Source organism: Vombatus ursinus, unplaced genomic scaffold (assembly GCF_900497805.2).
Source record: "Vombatus ursinus unplaced genomic scaffold, bare-nosed wombat genome assembly UNPS02001419.1, whole genome shotgun sequence".
In the NCBI taxonomy this organism is placed as follows: Eukaryota; Metazoa; Chordata; class Mammalia; order Diprotodontia; family Vombatidae; genus Vombatus; species Vombatus ursinus.
This window is the reverse complement of record NW_020941197.1, coordinates 13582903-13603950: the sequence shown is the minus strand read 5'-3', so window position 1 is coordinate 13603950 and position 21048 is coordinate 13582903. Positions and strand designations below refer to the sequence as shown.

The window sequence follows — 21048 nt, the reverse complement described above, 5'->3', positions numbered from 1 at the left end:
GGCCTGGCACTCCATCCACTGAACCCCATAGCTATCCCATGGTCACTAATAGGGAATATCCATTTTGAGAGCCTTTTGGCATGAGTAGAAATATGGAGCTGGATTATCGGATCTTATATTCAGAGCCAGAATGGCTTTTAGAGGCCACCAAATACAACTCATCTCTACCATTTTACAGATGAGGAGATTAAGGCACAGAAACTAGTCCAATGTAATTCAGCATCCACAATCAGGACTTACTGACTCCAACTCCCAATCTATTGTAATTATACCACAATACCTCTCAGAGAAGGGTTGTTTGTTTGTTTGTTTTACAGGTATTTCATACTGGGAAACCTTAAAAGGGGATAATGGGGTATTAACATCATATATTTAGAGCTTAGACATCAAGTCCAGTCTTCTCTTTTTTTGCCCTAATATATGGTCAATACAATATAATATTGTAAATGTGTCATGCACAGCTGATTATGCTCCCTTCTGTTCCCATTCAACAATTGCTAGAGGTCTTTCATATCTTGGTTGTTGGTTGTTCATTTAAGTCATGTCTGACTCTTCGTGACTCCATTTAGGGTTTTCTTGGCAAAGATACTGGAGTGGTTTGCCATTTCTTTCTCCAACTCATTTTACAGATGAGGAAATTGAGGCAAACAGAGTTAAGTGGATACATGGGATGACACAGCTAGAAAGTGTCAGAGGCTGGATTTGAATTCAGGTCTTCCTGACTCCAGGTCTGGCACACTATCTACTGCACTACCTAGCTACCCCTAGCCACCATATCTAACTTTTAAAAAATTCTATTCAGGTTCATAAATTATTTATTGTTTATTTTAGGTTAGATTTTTGTCACTCTGAGAAGGGTCCATTGAACTCCCCATTCTACTATTATGGTTTTATTGTCTATTTCTCCTTGTAATTCATTTATCCTTTCTTTTAAGTATTTAGAGGCTGTTATTTAGTATATACATGTCATCTACTGATGTTAATTCATTGACTCTAAGTCCTTTCAGCAAAATGCAGTTCGTCAATTTATCTCTTTTATCCACACCTATTTTTGCTGTTGCCTTGTCTAAGACCATGATTGCTACTCCCTGCCTTTTTGAGTTTAGCTGAAGAATAATAAATTTTTATCTATTCCCTTCATTTTAACTGTTTGAGTTTTTACCTTTCAAGTGTATTTCTTATAAACACTTTATTTTTGTATTCTGTTTTCTAAACCATTCTGCCATCCTCTTCTTTTTTTTAGATAATTTCATTCCATTTTCATTTGTAGTTATGATAATTAATTATGTATTTTTTCCATTTTATCTTCTTTTACTTTTTCCTCTCCTTGCTCTTCCCCTCTATTTTAAAAAGAAGAAGGTCAAGGAACAAGAACATGCTCAGCACCAATGTTTAATACTGTGCTTGGTGTAAAGAGTTTCACCACTTCCAATTCCCTGCCTCTATTATCTTCCCCTTACATAGAATCAAAACACATGTTCTTACCTTTTCTTTCTTTTGTGTTTGTTTGTGAGTCTAACTGTTCCTATGTCACCTAGGCTGGAAGTGCAATGGCTACTCCACCAAGTGAGCTTGGACTTATTTTGTCTTTGACCTGGCCTGGTTTGCATCTCCTTAGGCATCCAGGTAACCCCCCATTCCAAAAGGATCACTATTTTTGTGCCAGACTTAATGTGGACTCCCAATTGGCTTAGTGTACTACAGCTTCAAACTGTGTAGCTCTGTTGATTTATCGCCTTAGGCTTCCTAGGATAAAAGACTACAAATATGTACCACCCTGTCACTCTCTTTTAAAACCCCTCTTAATCATTCACTCTCTGAACTTAGAGGGTTTTTGCTTATGAATAATTCTCCCCTAAATCTGCCTTCTCTTTTAGTCTCCCTTTCCTCTATTCTTGTTCTCTCCTCTGTTTCCCTATTGGGTTGAATGCATACACCAAACTATATATGTGTAAGTTTTGTATGCTCAATCTTCCTTTGATGAGTTGAGATGAAATTATGGTTCAAGTAATACCTACTCCCACATACATATTACTATATCCACATAAAAATAAAACCCCCCAGTTACATGAGATAAGTGCCCTCATTGGTCTTTTCTTCCCTTGTGTAACCATTTCTCCTTCCTTTCTTTTTTTTTTTTTTAGGAAAATCAAAGCAGATTTTCACTTCTAGGAGCCAATATGGCAGAGTAAGCAGTAAATAGCTGCAACTCTCCCATATTCACCTCCAACCAACTGTAAAACAGTGCCCCGGAACAAATCATGGAACAGCGGAGCCAGCAGAAAAATGAGGTGTGCCGTCTTTTAGCTTTGGAGAATTGGAGGATCAGCAAGAAAGGTCTAACACCATACTCAGGTAAAAGGATAGTGCATTTCAGGACAAAAAGTGTCCCAGCAAGCCAGCAGCAAGGCCCACCTCAATAAACCAGTGGGACTTCCCAAGTCTCAGTGTGGTGGAGCAAGCAGACACCAACACCAAACTCCTTACATGCCTCAGCATCGCCAGGGAAACTGGCAGACTCCAGTTCTGAGAACCACCATGTGCTTCAGCATAGCCCAGGGCAAACAGGCACCCTCCAGTGCCTAGACCCCCAAGTGCTCTAGTGTAGCCCCGGGGAATTGTAGAAAAACCCCACTAGGCCTCAGCACACACCAGACACCACCACTAGGACTCCAGCTCAACACCAGGTAAGCTGCCAGACCCTACAGCCTCCAGTAGCACAAGCCACCCCCCACCCTATCCCCTTAATATAGCACCAGACACAAAGGTCCCCTTGGGTCTCAGGGCAACATCAGCACAATACTAGGTAAATAGCCAGGGCCTACAGCTAGTGGCACAAGAAACCTGAGGCAGAGCCCATTCTACCCTGGGGAGCAGAGATTAAATTGAAAAGAAAGGAAAAAGCCCCTCCCCCAAAAAAAGATGAGCAAAAAACAAACAAAAAAAGAATCTGACCATAGAAAGTTATTATTATGACAGCGACGACCAAGACACAAACTCAGAAGAGAACAACAATATCAAAACACCTATGGATAAAACCCCAAAGAAAAATGAGAAGTGATCTCAAGCCCAAAAAGAACTCATTGAAAAACTCAAATAGGAGCTTAAAATCATATAAGAGAAATAGAAGAAAAATTGGGAAAAGAAGTAAGAATGATACAAAAGAATTATGAAAAAAGAGTCAACAGCTTGGAAAACTGCTTAAAAAAGTAGAATTGGTCAAATGGAAAAGGAGATACAAAAATCCACTGAAGCAAACAACTGAAGAAAAACTCTGAAGAGTACAATTGGCCAAATGGAAAAGAAAGTACAAAAACTAATTGAGGAAAACAATGCCTTAAAATATAGAATTGGAGAATTAAAAGCTACTGACTCTATAAAGCATCAAGAATCAAATAAATTCAAAAGAACAAAAAATAGGAGAAAAAGTAAAATACCATTTGGGAAAAACATCTGACCTGGAAAATAGATACAGGAAAGACAATATCAGAATCAATGGACTACCTGAAAGCCGTAATCAAAAGGAAGCAGCATCCTTCAAGAACTTATCAAGGAAAACTGCCTTGATGTCCTGGAAACAGAGGACAAACTAGGCATTGAAAGAATCCACTGATCACCTCAGGCAAGAGACTCCAAAATAAAAACTCCAAGGAACATTATAGCCAAATTTCAGAACTATCAGGTCAAGGAAAAAGTACTACAAATGGCCAGGAAAAAAAGAACTCAAATATTAGGGAGATACAATCAGGATTACAAGGACTTGGCAACTGAAACATTAAAAGACTGGAGGTCAAGGAACATGTTATTCTGAAAGGCAAAGGAGCCAGGACTACAACCAATGATCACTTACTCAGCAAAATTAAGCTTAATACATCAAGGAAAAAAAATGGTAATTCAACAAAATAGAAGCATTTCAAGCTTTCATAAGGAGAAGACCAGAACTAAACCAAAAATTTGACCTCCAATATCAAGACCCAAGAGAAGCATACACAGGTGAAAAAGGGAAAAGAAAATCAAAGCATAAGAAAATCACTTCTAGACCTTCATCTTTTTTGATTCCTTCTGTGACTGCTGATTGCATTAAGGTTCTTAGGGGAAGTATAAGTGTTATCTCCCTTTTCCCCACTAATGAGAATATAAACATTTCATCTTTATAAAATCCCTTCTAATTGCTTGGTTATTGACTATATTTGCCTTTTTATATTTCTCATGTTTATATTTCAAAGCTTCTATTAACCTCTGTTGTGTGTGTGTGTGTGTGTGTGTGTGTGTTTAAATTGGGGTAATTTGAATATCCATTTTCCCTCCTCTGGGATAACACTTTGTTATTTTTTTTTTGTGGGTTGTTATTCTTGGTTATAAGCCTGTTTTGCCTTTTGAATTCTTTTATTATGCATTTTTCTCTCCTTTATGCTGGCAGATACTAAATCTTGTATGATTTGTTACAAATCTGACTGTGGCTTCTTAGCACTTGAACTCTTTATTTCTAGTTTTCCAGTATTTTTCCTTTGACCTTGAAGCTCTGCATTTTGGCTATAACATTCCTTGCATTTAAAAAAACATATTTGGAATTCTCTCAAGAGGTAATTAGTAGGTTTTTTTCTATTTTCACTTTGCTCTCTGTTTCTAAGAATACTGGAGAATTTTCTTTCATGATTCCTTTAAATATGATATCCAGGCTATCTTTTTTTGGTCATGACTTTCAGGGAATCCAGTGATTATTAAATAATCCCTCCTTAATTTGTTTTCCAGGATAGTTGCTTTTTAATGTGATGCCTTATATTTTCTTCTATTTTTTCGGTGTTTTGAATTTGTTTTAATATTTTTGTTGTTTCATGGAGTCATTAACTTTGGCTTAGCCTATTATAATTTTCAAGAAGGCTGTTATTTGGATTGACTTTTGTGCCTCTTCAACTTTTGTTCTATTTTTACATCTTTCCTCTTAAATTCTCACTTCTTTTCCAATTTTTTATCAAAAGATCTTACATCATTTAGATAACAATTTTAGTTGCTTTTAAAAATCTTTTGTCATTGCTTCTAGGGATTCTTACTGTTCTTGTGGCCAAGTTATGGTTTTCTTTGAGGATTTGCTTGTCAATATTTTAGAGTTATTCTCCTACTTGGGGTTTTTGTCTTGAGCATCTCTGGCTTCATAAAAACTCTTTTTTGTTGTTGTTTTTTTGTTTACTTGTTCTTCTAACCTCAATTCCTGGTTTGTCTTATCTGATTATGGCCACTATTTTCTTCTTATATTAGGGGCTGTCTTCTTTAAGGATCATAGAGGTGGCTTGAACAAGGTAGCTGTAAACTTTTAATAGATCCTAAGCAGTCATATCAGAAGCACCATCTTATCACTGTCCTCCTGAGTTTTATAGATTTCAAACCCCAGTTTGGGTCTAGTTTCTGACTTGCCCCTGTATGATACTCTAGTAGATAGTAGTTGGCTCTAGTCCTATCAACAGGCTGGAAGGATCAGATGGTTCAAAGTGACCACACTGCTGGCCTAGCCCTGTTCTGGGACTGCCCCTGAATTGTGTACTGCTAGACTAGCTTCGTCCAGGTACCACGGCTGAGCCCATGTTCTGCTCTGAGTGTCCCTCACTGTTGACTTCGTATTATTTGAAGCCCTTGGGTCTGAGTCTGTGATCATAGACTACCCTTTTTCTAAAGATCCAACACTGATCACTTAACTATGGGTTGAATTTGTAATCTTAGATTTGAAGGATGACCCACTGTGATTTTTCCTTCAATTTCTCAATCATTACTTATTCTGACTCATCTCTTAATCTTTGCTAGAATAGTTGATTTAAATTTGTTCCTCTTATTCCACCATTTTATCTGGTGTCCCTGCCAACCTCCTCCTTTTGGAACTGAGGAAACTGAAAAGGAGTAAAGTTAAGTGAACTCTGGAGGGTCACACAGCTAGTAAGTATAGGAGGTAGCATTTGATATCACATCTTTTTTACTCTAATTTTAGAGCTCTCTCCAATATATCACATTATTGATTCAAATGTAAGTCATGGAACAATCAGGGAGTAAACTCTAGGAATTTTAAATTATCTTAATTATAATTAATCATATATATATATATTCATGTGTGTGTGTATGTGTGTGTGTGTGTGTGTGTGTGTATTCCTAATTATAAATTAGAATGTAGAGTCTAATACTACTAGTGGTTCAGTTTGCTTGCCAAATCTCCTGTGGTCTGAGGGCCATTTTTATCTTTAGCATACATGCCAGCAATGGGACCTGGTGAGAGAATATATTCTGGAGGGAAATAGAAACTGTTGGGGTCCTATTTAATTCCAGGCTGCAGAAACTATAGTTGCCAGTCAAGAGAGAACTTTAATGGGTTCTTAATGATAGAGGATCATGACAAAATACATTTTCAGAAGGGTTAATTTATTTTACCCTTCAAAAACTCTAAGTGTTCAAAACACTTCATGTATGACTAGACCTGACACATTTTGTAAAAAGGACTTTAAAAATATCTTTTATGGTTCTTGCATTTTAACTGTTTATATAACACCTCAAAAGCCTCCACAAAACAATTTTTCTTAAATGAGATAATTATGCAAATTTCAGTATGTTAAATCCCATGGTGTTGTTGGCTTGCCTACCTTAAATGAAATAGTAGGTGCTTTTAAAATACCTTTTCAGTGCTCATTTTGAAAGCATATATACTAAAACTGGAAGGATACAGAGAAGATTAGCATGATCCCTGAACAAGGATAAGATACAAATTTGTAAAACATTTCATGTTTTTTGCTTTCTCAATTAGTGGGTGCCAGGGGAGGAGGTAAGAGGGAAAGAATGAGTATATGAAAATAAAATTTAATTTAATTAACAGTATTTTTTCAGTTAGTATTTCTTTATTCATAATAGTTTAAGCTTGGTAAAAACAAAATGGAATAGAGCTTTCAAAACCTTTAAAGGTACCATATAATCTTAGGTATTCCTAAAGTCTTTATAAATATTCTATTTTCAAAATAAGTCATTGAAAAACAAATTCGACAGGGTAGCATAGTGCATTGGTTCCCATACTTTTTGGTCCCAGGACTTCTTTTCACTCTTCAATTTGATTCAACTCAATAAAGATTTATTAAGCACCTACTATGTTCCAGGAGCTCTACTAAGCACTGGGGCACAAATAGAACAACCCCTGCCCTCAGTGAACTTACAACCTAATGGAGGAAGACAACACACAAAAGTAAGTTGAAAAGCACGAGTGGGATAAGGAACAAGGGCTACTTGGGGTTGGGCATGATGATCTATGGAGTCAAAACCTAGTAGGGCTGCTGATTGAAAGTGAAGTTACCTGGAAAGTCCATACCCTAGTGCCCTATAAAGGAGAGCTTAAAAATTATTGAGGACCTACACATAAAGCTTTTGTTTATATTGGCTATATCTAACAATATTTACCACCGTTGGTAAATTTTAAAATTTACCTGGAAAATTTACACTGGAAAAATTTAAAAAAATATATTTTTCAGGTAGTCAGTAATCATTCCCCCAGTTTTATCTGTTTCTAGGTCACCATAACAATGCATTATAGATGAAACATATGGATTATTGTGGATTTATGCAATTAAAGTTGGGTTTGGAGTCCCTACTTCTGGCAAACTTTTTGCCTAACTTTGCTGAATTCACAAAAGTAGTTTAGCTGTATATGAGATGTATGTTTAGAAAAGAAATGATAAGCATAACAAACAATACAAACTGCTTGGTTATATTCTTATAGCATCTCCCGGACTGAGAAAGTAGTTACCCTATCGTCCTACCTTTGTCTGCTTGGAAAGGAGGAAAATGCCATTCTATTAGTCTCCCTTCACTAGTCATTTGCTTGAGTCTACCCCCCTGAGGGTATTGCCCTCTGAGACCAAATCCTTAGTGCCATTGATAATGACTTGAACTTATTCCTTAGTTGATTAACAAATTTCTGCTTTGTGAAATCTTCATGGTTTTCAATGATTCTGAACCCTAGCTGTCATTCAAATCAAATCACCATTCCTCACTCTCTGCTACCTTATTCCCATCCTCATCAGCCCAATCCTTTGAGGTACCTCTCCCACTGTGCTTTTTGTAATGCCTGATCCACAGACAACAAACTTGTTCTCTATCTTGAAATTTTTAATTCTTCTTTTACATTTTTGTACTCACTGAAATCTGGGCTCTTCTTAATGACACAGCTTTTCTCTGGCTGCCTTTTCCAGCACTGGCTGTACATACACTCTAATGTACTGACTCTCTAGTCAAGTTGGAGAATTTGGAATATTCCTCCCTTCCTGTTGCCACTTTCAAGTTCTTTCTCTCCCTCTATTACTCAGAATCTCTCTCTTTTTTTTTCAATCAATTTAAGTTTCACTGATAATAAATGAGTTCAGTTTGACTGAAGCATAAACTATGTACAGGGAAGCAGGACAGATGGAGTAATGATTGCAGAAAAATTTGAATGCTAGATTATAGAGTTTGAATTTTATTTACAATACTGAACATCAGACAACCCTTGAAGTGTTTTGAGCAAAAGGGTAACTTTTGGTAACAATAGGAGTAAAACAAAAATGAGTCCTTCCACAATATTATTTGACATAATTCTGGAAATGCTGTCTAAAGCAGTTAGATAAAAGAAAAAAAATAAGGGAATAACATCAATAGGACAGCTAGGCAATGCAGTGGATAGAGTGCCAGGCTTGGAGTCAAGAAGGCCTGAGTTCAAATCTAGCCTCAGACAGATGTCTTACTAGATGTGTGACCTTTCAGTGTCCTCACCTATACAACAGAGAAAAGAATAGCATCTAACTTCCAGAGCTGATGTAAGGATCAAATGAAATATCTGTGAAGTTCTTAGTATAGTGTCCCTGGCATATACAAGGAACTATACAAATGTTACTACTATTACTAGTACTGCTACTGAAATAAAATCAGCTCTGTTTGTAGATGACAAGATGGTGTTTTAAAGAAAATCTTAGAAGATGAACAAGACACTAATTGAGATAAATAGTTTCAGCAAAGGAACAAGGTACAAAATAAATGCACAAAATCATTAACATTTCTACGAAGTACTAAAAAATAGAAAGACATGATAATAATGTAAATTCCCATTAGCAGCGACTATAAAATGATGAAAATATCTGAGTTAATCTACCATGACACATGAAAGATTTACATAAAAATAATAATACAACCTTCTTTACAGAAATAAAGAAAGAGTTATATAATTGTGTGGTTATTCATAGCTAATGATGATATTACAATACAACATAATATGAATATAATACAAATAACATTTAATATTAAAGATAATATGTCCATGATATAATAAAATAGTTGAATTAACTTTAATTAAGTTGCAAATTCAATTACCAATTTCATTATCAAGGGAAAACTAAAAAAAAAATTTGATTTGTAAGTATAACAAAGGAATGTCTTAAAGAACTGGGCAAAATAATAATGCAGTTTAAGAAACCAAAGTTCTAGTGTCTCAAGAAAATAAAAAGTAGGATTAAAGAAGGAATAACTTTATTCTAAAGATCAAGCCATAGTATACATAGTAAGCATGAAAAAATGGCTTAAAATAAAAAAGTAAATCAGTAGAACAGACTCAGTAAGTAAGAACCAGAAGTGGTAAAAAGGATTCTGGTGTTTTATAAATCCCAAAACATAAATTGATGGAAAATTTTCCATTCGACAAAATGACTTTGAAAACTGGAAAGCATTTTGGCTGAAATTAAGAGATTTTTGTTGTTTTTTGTTTGTTTTTGGTTTTTTGTTTTTGTTTTTGTTTTTGTTGTTACTTCTACCATAAGTAACAATTGTAAAGAAAAGTAGTAGAGCACTGGACTTGAGCTCAGAAAGACACAATTGTGAATCTTGCCTCGGCAAATCACTTCACGTGATCTCAAATCACACGATTCAGTTTCCTCATTGATAAAATGAGAAAGTTGTACTTATAACCTCTAAATCTATGATCCTATGGATAAAAGACTTTTTTTTAAACAACGACCAAAAGGTTACATTGCTATGAAAAAAAATGGAGAAAAATAAGAGGAAGAACATTTAGAAACAATTAAGAATTCTTAACAAAATCAGATAGAAGAAATCATAAGAGACAAATAGATAATTTCATTTACATAAATCTTAACATGTTTTGAAGGAACAGAATTAATGAAGATAGGATAAGAAAAAAATTGTCATGTCAAATTATTTACATAAATATACTGGTGAAAGTCTGATATCAAAAATAAATACAGCATAAACATAAGTATATTGGACCAAAAGCCATACCCCAATACAAAGTGGTTAAATGATATGAAGAGTTTTCAAAAGAAGAATTAAAAATATAAATAACCATATGAGACTTTTTTATACCCAATGACAAAGATGAAAAAAGGTGGGAAAGGTCAGTGTTGGAAGGCCTATGGGAAGACAAGAATATTAGTGAACTAAAGATAGAGCTCTGAATTAATTCATCTGATCTGAATATCAGTTTATAATGATGGGAGAAAAAGACTAAAGTGTTAATTTTCTTTTACCTAAGGATTCCATTATGGGGCATATACCTAAAGGAGTTCAAAGACACATATAAAAGTCTAGTAGATACCAAAATATAAATAAGAGGACATTGTGCAACAGCAAAGAGCAGGACGCAAAGTGGATGTCTATCAGTAGAGTGAATGGCTGAATGTATATGTCATAGCATATGAATGTAATAGAATATATTCAAGCACTAAAGAGTTTTGGGTATGAGGGAGAAATGCAGAGAAACAGAGATTTGTATTAACTGATGCAGAATAAAATAATCAGAACTCAAAGAAAAATACACACAATATACACAATAAGTACAAAAACACAAATGAAAAGATCACCAAAAGGAAACAAAATGAACAGAAACACAACATTGTATATGGTAACAATATTGTACAGTGATCAACTGTGAACAACTTAGCTATTCTCAGCAATACCAATATCCAAGATAATTCCAAAGGACTCATGATGAAAAAAAAAATGCTCTCTACATCTAGAGAAAGAACTGATGGAATCTGAAGGAAGACTGAGCATATTATTTTTCACTTTCTTTTTAAAAATTGTCTTTTTAATTTATGGAATAAAAAAGCATTTCCATGACATAGCATAATAAAAAAGATGATTACACATGAAACTGCAAATCTATTATGAACAACTTGCTATTCCTTTTAAATACACAACAGTTATCATGTAAATATCTTTTTTTCCTCTTTTTATTCTCCCCCTACCCCACCATGGCCACCATTAGACACAAATAGATGTGTGTGTGTGTGTGTGTGTGTGTGTGTGTGTAAAATTATTCTATATATAATTATATTTGTCGTTCTTTCTCTGGGATGCAGATAGCATCTTTCTTCATATGTCATTTATAGTTAATTTGGGTATTTATAATAGTCAAAATAACTTATTCACTCAAAGTCATTCTTAAAACAATATTGTTGTTACTGTATGCAGTGATCTCTTGGTTCTGTTCGTTTCGCTCTTTATTATTTTGTACAAGTCTTTCTGTGCTTTTCTAAGATCATTGAGTTCATCCTTTCTTATAACAGAGTCGTATTTGATCACAATCATACACCATAATTTGTTCAGCCATTCCCCATTTTATGGGCATCCTTGCTATTTCCAGTTCTTTGCCACCACAAAGACAGGTGATAAAAACATTTTAGAAATATATGTTCTTTTACTTTTCCCCTAATTATCTTTGGAAATTAACCTACTATTGGTATCGCTGAATCAAAGGATATATGTAATTTAATAAGTCTTTGAACATAATTCCAGATTACTTTCCAAAGTGGTTGGATCAGTTCACAATTCCACCAATAATGAATTATTGTCCCAATTTTTCCATATCCTCTCAAACATTTGTTGCTTTCCCCTCCAATCATTTTAGCCATCTGATAGGTGAAAAATGATGTCTCAAGGTTGTTTTAATTTGCATTTCTCTAATCAATAATGATTTAGAACATTTCTATATGACTATAAATTGTTTTAAGTTCTTCATTAGAAAGCTGTCAATTGTGGAATGACTCATATTCTTAAAATTTTGACAAAGTTAATTATATATTTGAGATATGACACCTTTATCTGAGAAACTGTCTATAAAACTTTCCCCAATTTTTGCTTTCCTTTTGATCTTGGCTACATTTGTTTTATTTGTACAAATCCTTTTTAATTTCATGTGATCACAATTATACACCTAACTTTGTTCTGTATCTCTTGTTTATTCATAAATTGATTGCCTTCCATCTAATTTTCTTTTAATATCTCTCTTTATACCTAGGTCATGGATTCATTTTGACCTTATCTTGGTAAACAGTGTAAGATATTACTCTATATCCAGTTTCTGCCATACTGCTCTCCAGTTTCCCCAACAATTGTTACCAAATAAGGAATTCTTATCCCAAAATCTTAAGTCTAAAGACTTTTTTTGTCCTTTTTGTCTGTGTTTTCTTTTACAACATGACTATGGAAATGTTTTGCATGATTGCACAGGTGAAACCTATATCAAATTGCTTGCTGTCTCAGGAAGGGGGTAGGGAATAATGGAAGGAGAGAGAATTTGGAGCTCAAAATTTCTAAAAATGAATGTTAAAAATTGTTTTACATGCAATTGGGGAAAATAAAATTAAAAAGGGAAAGAAATAAACTGAATTCTGAGTAAAAAATAAAACAAAACACTTGTGGTCTTGGAGAACAGCTAACAAAATACCCCCCCCACCTCACTGAGAGAGAGACAAGAGGCATTTAGGGCAGAATTCTTTATACGTTATCAGATGTGGTCACTATACTGGGTATTTGGTAGACTTTCTCAATGGTGTTTCATTATTTAAAAAAGAGTATTCGAACTAGGATTTTGGAGATGATGGGGGTGGAAATTTTCAGAAATAACTATTAGGTTAAAACAAATGAACAAAAAAGTCATAGATCTTGTTGAGAAAAGGTAGTTTAGTGATGTAAGCATCAGAAATGAAATTTGAACCAAGGGCCTCTGACTGAAGAATCAGAATTTTTTCCCTGTGTACCACCTTACCTTCCTATTGTTTAGATATTTACAAAGTGATCTCTCTGTCTTTGTGTCTGTCTTTCTCTGTCTCTCTGTCTCTATCTTACTGCAAGTCCAAGGTTCAGCACAATGTAGGATTTTCTTATATCTTGCTGAATCTCAAATTAAGTACAGCATCATTTATCCAATTATTTATTGAATTTGTGGATTATCCAGGATCCTGGCTTTAGTTTCATCTTGTTCCTATTAACTTCCTTTTAGCCATTCCCTATTTCTTTACACCTACACATGGTGGTAACATTTTGGTAAGGAAAGAAAGTGAAACTGAAGTTTTTAAAATTATATATTGATTTAATTTATCATGCTCCCTATTAGTACATATCTGAAGGTTAGTTAGGTTTCATTGTTTCTTGTTTGTCTGCCTTTCAATCTTATGGTTTAACAATTTTTTTTGTTTTTTATTTCAAGTCTTTAAAGTGTTTATATTCCATCACTACACTCTGCTAACACAATAGCTTTGACAAGTAAAAATGTAGTTAACCTTGCTTTTTAAAAAAATTCTTCTCTATACAATATCAAAGAACATTGCATTTGCCATTGAATTAACTTTTTTTTTGGTTTTGTATTAACAGCTTCCCCATTCCCTCCAAAAAAGGAATCCAGAAAATGATTTCTTCTGGGGGAAGTCCTTTACATCATAACCACAAAAAGGAAAGGAAATATAATTTCTCAAATTTGTCATATCATTAGGATCAAAGATCTAGAACTAGAAGAGATTTTAGAGGTTAGGGATAATTTTAGGATTAAACCAATCTTGGAGGTTGCTGCTCCTCTTATTTTACAGATGAGGAAACTGAGGCTCAGTGATGTTTCATAACTTGCTTGTCAAAGAAAACTTCTTATTCAATTGGTTTTGGTCTGAACTTGTGGTTTCTTTGGTGTAGAGAGATGCTGATATAGAAACCTATTCTTTGGAGGCAGCTTGGAAGCTTGTCTGTATCTTGCAGAGTTAACAAGTTTCTGGGAGTATTGAGAATTAGGTAACTTCCCCATGGCAACACAACAAATATACAGGCTATCCCCAAAATCTTGGTGCAATTTTCAGCTTTAATAGCTTAACACTACAAAAACTTCAAAATGCACTAAAAGTTTTGGGACAACCTATATGTGAGGTAGGACTTGTGCCCAGGCTTCCTTGGCTCCTAAGTCAGTACTCTACTCATCCCACCATACTTCCCATCCTGGTCAAATAAAGGAGGAAAAAAAAAGAAAAGCCAAGGAACACTAAGTATTTTAGAAATGGCATTTGCCCATGCCCAGTATGGAATTTCAATTGTGCTTACAGACCTTGAATGTTTTTCATGGCACTGGAGTTTCATAAACAAGGTCTTTCTTTTCTATAAACAATTTCATAGCTGCTGTTTTTACATTAAATACAGCTGCTGTGTTGCCAAGGAGCCAGATGACTGTGTATATAAACTTGTGCCTTTTTATGCTTCTCCATTTTATTTTTTTGTAAAATAATCTGAGAAAATTCATTATATTCGTGGACTTTTCTGCACTTATTGTTCAAATGAAAATATGTCAAGCAATACAGCAGCGAAAATTCTTCAAGTCAATTTAACATTCCCATGTGTAATGTTTTATTTTTTTAAGGATTGTACATTTATTGAAGGTGAATTGATTCTACTACATTAGTGATTTATATTAGGATTTATATTGGGACTATCACTGATGTTCTTATGAGGACTTTAACTTTTTTATTTACATACTTTGATGTTTGAATGCAATAATATTTTAATACATTTTTATATTTAATGAAATATATAGAAACTTTCATCATTGGTTTGAGAAAAGTAGACTTTGGAGCCATTTCTTTCTTTCTTTTTTTTCATAGTAAGATTTACCTTCCAAACACAGTTTTTAGTACATCATGAATCATGGCAAAATTATTGTTATAGCCCTGCTGGGTTGCTACTGTAGATTTGGTGTTTGAGTGGGGAGTTCTAAATTGAAATTGCTTCAATTAGGAAATTCATTCTCAGTAGTTATGGAGAGGCAAACATGAGTGAACATTACAAAGAAGATACCAGAATTTGGGGGAGGAGGTATCCAATGCAGAATGGGGAAAACAGATGCTATGTTCCAAGAGTATTAAATCAGAATTGTTAATCAGTTTGCCAGGCTGGGGTCAAGATGTAATTCAACAAACTTAAAAGGAAGCCTGTGAAGTGGCAACAAGGAGGAAAAAAGCTTATTTGCATTGTGATGGCTGGGACCCCTATTCTTTTCAAGTCTACCTTGTCCACATTTTGCTGATGAACCTCAGTTGTCACTGATAGAAGTGTGATTTTCTTTTTAACTAGTTTGAACTTTAAAGTTGAATTGAGCTTGTTAAAAAAAAATAATACATGACTACATTATACAGAGTAAAGAAGCAATGTGGTAAAGTAGATAGAATTCTAGACTTGTCATGAAGACCTGAGTTCAAATCCCACATCTGACACTTACTTGTTCTGTGACCAGGAACAACTCCCTTAACCTCTGAGGTTTATTTATTCAGCTCTTGATAGGTTGTAACCTAAATCAGGAGAAGAGGTTTTGACACAGACATATCCTTGATATATTTATTATATAGGATCATAAATTTTGGAAGAGAGCTTAGAGGTCACTGAGCCCCAACAACTTCATTTTACAGATACCTAAATTATAGCTGAGAAATGTTCGGTGGCTTGCCTAGAGTCACGGTAATTGTCCAAAGTGGGATTTGAGCATGTATTCCTAACATCAAGTCCAGTGTTCTTTACACTGTACCACATAGGTGCTTACTGATATGTAGAAGACTGTGTTATGTCCTGGGAGAGATACAAAGATAAATATGATGTGGTTCCTAAACTCATGGAACTTCATGGGGCACAGATGTAAGGATCACAGCAATCAAACAATGGGAGCACATAAATGATGTACAGAGTGCTGATAGATATTTACAAAGGGGAAGATCATTTTTGACTGGGCTGATCAGGAAAATTTTTATGCTGGAGATGTTATTGAACTGGAACTTGGAGGGTAGCAAGTGAATAGATGAAGGAAAGGATGACATTTCCATATATTGCAAATGGCCTAAGGTTTGGCATAGACTTGGAAAAAATGGAAAATAACAAATAAATTCAATTTAACTAAAAGATAAACTATATGGAAGAAATTATTGTTACCAAAGACTAGAAATGTATTCTGATTGTGAAAGATTTAGCCCAATAGGGCCCAACAAGAATCTCTTTAACCTGACACTGACCAGATTGGGAAAGATGATCATGAAAGAATTAGAATTCTGGGCTAAAGAGTTTGAATTTTATATGTAGTAGTAATTCATACACAAACACTAATGAGTTTTGAGAGATAAAAGAATGACAATCAGACATGCACTCAAAAATACTAATCTGGTAGTGGCATGAAGTATGAATTAGAGAGAGAAGGTACTGGAAGCAAGAAGACTTCTCAAGATGTTATTGAAGTGACATAAGGAGACAATAATGACAACTTATAATATTACAGAGATGGCAGGTGTATGAAAAAGATGGTATATTTGAAAGCTATTGTGAAGGTAGAATTGAAAAGACTTTATAATTGTAGATGTGGTGGAGTGAGAGGAAAGGAAGAATAAAAAAGTAATCTTCATGTTCAAAAATTTTATTTCACACCATTTGTCAATGGAGTCATCAAGAGAAGTAGGAAAGTTAATTTGGGAGAAACACCATGTTATGTTTGGGGCATGTTGAGTCTAAGGGGCTGCTAGGACATCCAAGTGAAGGTGAGTGTGTGTACCTTGGGGAAAACAACAAGGATTAGACACATAGCTTTGTTATTTATCCACCTAGAGGCAGGCGTATGGTAGAGCTAGCTCAAATCAGCTCACAAGAACTGACTCTTTAATGTTCAGGGTAAACATTTACACCGTGGAAATAGGCAAATGTTACAAATCATGGATTGATTTTCTTTAAAATTATCTTTATATATGATTTACATATGTATATTTATATATTTGATTGTTTTATTAGTTGCCTGGACTTTAAGAAAGTGATGGAGAAAGTAATAACAATGCAGATTAAACTTAAAAGTGTGTCTTGTGTACATGTTTTCCCCACCACTACCCCCAGACCTGAGCAACCCCTGCCTTGAGGTGATAGTTGAAGTTATAGGAGTGGATGAAATTGCCAAGGAGAAGATTATATAGACAAGTTAGAGGGGAAACTATAGTCATATATTTAAGAGAAACAGAGAGAGAACAGAACGGGGCTAAAACAAAGTAGGCCCTAAGAGGAAGAAGACCTAGTGAAGGAGACAGAGAAGAGTTAATTAAAAAGACAGTAAAAGAACCAAGAAAGTATTATTTGTAAAAATGGGAACTCTACTCTTTAATGGATATGGTAACATGCTTTAAGGTTTGCAAAATGCTTTACATATATTAATTAGTAGCACCAACAAAAATTTAACATTATTAGTACAGTCCTTTTCTTAGCCAAGACATATAGTATTAGACTCCATCACTTTACCTGACAACATCAACTAACAGAAGAGGATTCAAACTTTGGAGCCAAGGAGGAAAGCATAGATAAGGGAGGGTGGTCAATAGTGTCAGATATTAGAGAAAAGTCAGGGAAAAGGAGGACTGATAGAAGCCATATTTCAACTTCCAAAATAAGTATGTTCTGTACTTGGTGCTATAAATAGTCTTCCAAAAAACTCTTTTTTATTGTTTGCATTCTATCCTTTCCCAAAAAACACAATCTAAACTCATTCTAGTTCATTAGTTCTTGACTCTGTCACTCTAACATCGATTTGAGGCATTATTTTTAAGTTGTTTGGAGGGAAATGTTGTGAGAGGTCTGCTATAGTGATTCTTCTACTCTGCCTTGACTCTCACTCTTCTCTCTCCCTCCCTCTCTCTCTCTCTCTCTCTCTCTCTCTCCCACCCAAAATTAGATCACTAGTTCTTAATATGAAGTAAAGGCATCTGCAGAAATTTAGTGGGATACGTGACCTTGAATGAGGAAAAAAATACGTCTTTATTTCAATGTAATTTTTTTTTGTGAAATACTAAATATTTTATTTTATGCATTTAAATGTTGTGGGAAGGGATCCATAGACTTCACTAGTCTATCAAAATGCTGCATTACATGAAAAAGTTTAAGAAATCCTGCTCTCAATCTCAAGATGCCAGATCCTGTCTTAGTCTTCATATAAAGCTTTCATAAATAGCTAAATTATATACATATATATATTTCATATTCAATTAATTGATTAATGAGCCTTTATTAAATGCTTACTATATGTGAGGTACTATGTAGGCATTGACAATACAAAGACAAAAAGTATGAATCAATCTCTGCTCTTAAAGAGCTTCCATTCCTTTTTTTTTTTTTTTTGAGGTCTGGCAGCATCTACGTGTATAAGTGTATACAATATAGATACAAAATAAGGAATAAATGCAAGTAGCTAAATACAAAGTATTTAGGGATGGGAGGCACTAACAGTTGTGTGAATCAAGAAGGATTCATGTAGAGGATGATGCTTAAACTGTATCACTTGAAGCAAGTGAAGTATTCAGTGAGGTGGAAGAGAGGAAAGTAAATTCTAGGAAGGGGGGATAGATAGCAAAAAGACACTGAGACAGGAAATAGAGTGTTTTTGAGGAGCAGAGAAAAGGCCAATTTGATTGAATCCTAGAATGTGGAAGAGGAGGGATGCCTAATAAAGCTGCAAATAAAGCTTGGGGTCAATGCATGAAGGATTTAAAAAACTACGCAGAATTTATATTTATCTTAGAGGTAGTAAGAAGACACTGGAGTTTATTGAGTAAATGAGTTTTGTGGCCAAGTCAATGCTTAATTGAAATCACTTTGTTGGATGTATAGAGAGGGTAGATTGAAGTGGAGAGGAACTTGGGGCAGGAAGCCCAATTAGGAATCTATTCTACTAGTCTTCTTAAGAGATGATGGGAGCCAAAATAGGTAGAGACTGTGTGAGTTAGCCCTAACTAAAGGGTTAATTAAAATATAATCTCTATGGCTTTCACATCCCATACAGCTTTCCTCTTTGTTCATCTTTTGGCCATATTACATTCTATTCAACCCTCTAGACCACTGAACCTTCACAGTCTATGCTTTAAGGGGCTTAGTCCCCAGTTTGATCATTACTTACTCCCTTGTATGTGTATCCTCTACCTATTAGAACATACATTCCTTGAGGGCAGGGACTCTCTTGCATTGTCAGACTATAATATAGAACTTGAGATAGGGCCAGTGTGCTTAATAAATGCTATTTATTCAATCATCTATTTATGTCATCCCTGATCACAGGCCAGCATGGAACAATTTTGAAAAAAAAAAGATGTTTATAGACTTGTCAGCCAAGAGTTCTTGAATCCTGAATTCAGGTAGCAATCAATAAAAGAGAGTAGCATGCTTCTTAAAGGAGAAGAGCACTACTTCTTGGTTCATCTTATAGCCGATTGACTAAGCAAACAAACAAATAAATAAAGCCATTCACCATCCAGTTAGCAGAGCTGGAACTCATGAGCTTCTTGGAGAATGTAGATTCGAGGTGAATATAAAATAACTATTAAGTATTCCTATAAATTTGTCTTTAATTTAGTAGGTGTTCAGTCAGAAGAAAGAGGTCAGGCAAGAAAATATGTGCATATATGGAACTATTTGAGATATTTTATATTTTCTGTACTTCATATGCACCTGTCATTTTATTTGCATGATGAGCAGCTTCTATCAGAGGAGATAACTAGAAATTTCTTATCTGAAACCCATATTGCAAATTGAGTACCTTTTCTTGAGGTGACCTTGTGACCTACATTTTGGGGAGACTATAATCCTGCATAGGGCATGGTGTACTGGTACACCTTAGGAGAAGCATTTCCAGTGGCTCTTTCTTTATGCACCCCTATGAAGGACATTCTAGCCATAAGCCACAAAGACATTTTGATAAGGAGATTTCCCAGGAGTTCCTCTGGGTTCGTAGCAGAGGTAGATAGATAGAAAGAACCTGATCACTCCCTTTCCTTTTGGGTCTGACTGTCCAGGATGAATCTGGCCAGTGTTAGGTTAAAGAGATTCTTGTTGGGCCCCATTGGGCTACAGGGACATATAAACTTTGTTTAATTTAGGAAGGCTAACTAACAAAGCAAGGTTGTAGAGGTCACTGAAAGAAAACTGAGAGAAATCGGGATCTGGGCTGGGGAAGGCATTCTAAGCATTGGGGGAAATCTGAGAGACAGGTCAGAGGGAAGACTTGGCATGGGTAGACAGAAACATAAAGCACATTCAGCCTGGGAGGAAGTGGTTCAGATCATGTCTCTAAATTGTCCCATTGATTCAATATGTAAAATTGTACTACTGGGTTTTGATGGTTGGGGTTTTTCTCCATTCTGTCAATGCATTCCTATAGATTTTCAAATACCTTTGCTCCAAAGAGAGATAGGTGTTATGGATCCAAGAGAAAGCCTATGTAATTAAAAAACAAAAAAAAACAAACTTTTAGTTATTATATAAACTTTTTTTTCAAATACCATATTCAAAATTACACTTGTTTTAGGAGCTTGAATATGTGATATAGTTGTTGTGGCTTCTGAAATTTAGAATTAACCTTGGATAGCATTTATTAAATGTTTACACTAGGATAATTCATGTCAATAGGAATAAGGTAAATATGTAAGTTAAATATACTTAATACAGCCTTATAATCTAAGAGTGACATGCAACTGGCAACTATCTTTAATTCTTTTACCTGCTACAAACTTTGCATACTCAATATTCTCAAGCATCTGAATGCAGAAGTACTTATGCATCAACATGTAAAAATGTACCTCCCTTGTGCTTTTGATACTACTAACTTTCCCTTGAGTTAATGTAATAAAAAAGCAAAGCAGTATCTCTTGCTTTGTGGATAGTCTTAGAGAGTAAACAACATTGATCAACAAGTCCATTTGAAAGAAAAGCCTACTTATGAGTAGG

At 34.8% G+C, this 21048-nt stretch overlaps 1 non-coding gene across 1 annotated transcript; it reads left to right on the top strand.

The window, feature by feature from the left end:
* Window positions 1-6659: 6659 nt before the first annotated feature.
* LOC114047880 lies at window positions 6660-6766 on the top strand. Its single transcript, XR_003569683.1, has one exon. It is a non-coding gene; the product is annotated as a U6 spliceosomal RNA (small nuclear RNA).
* The last annotated feature ends 14282 nt before the right edge of the window (window positions 6767-21048 follow it).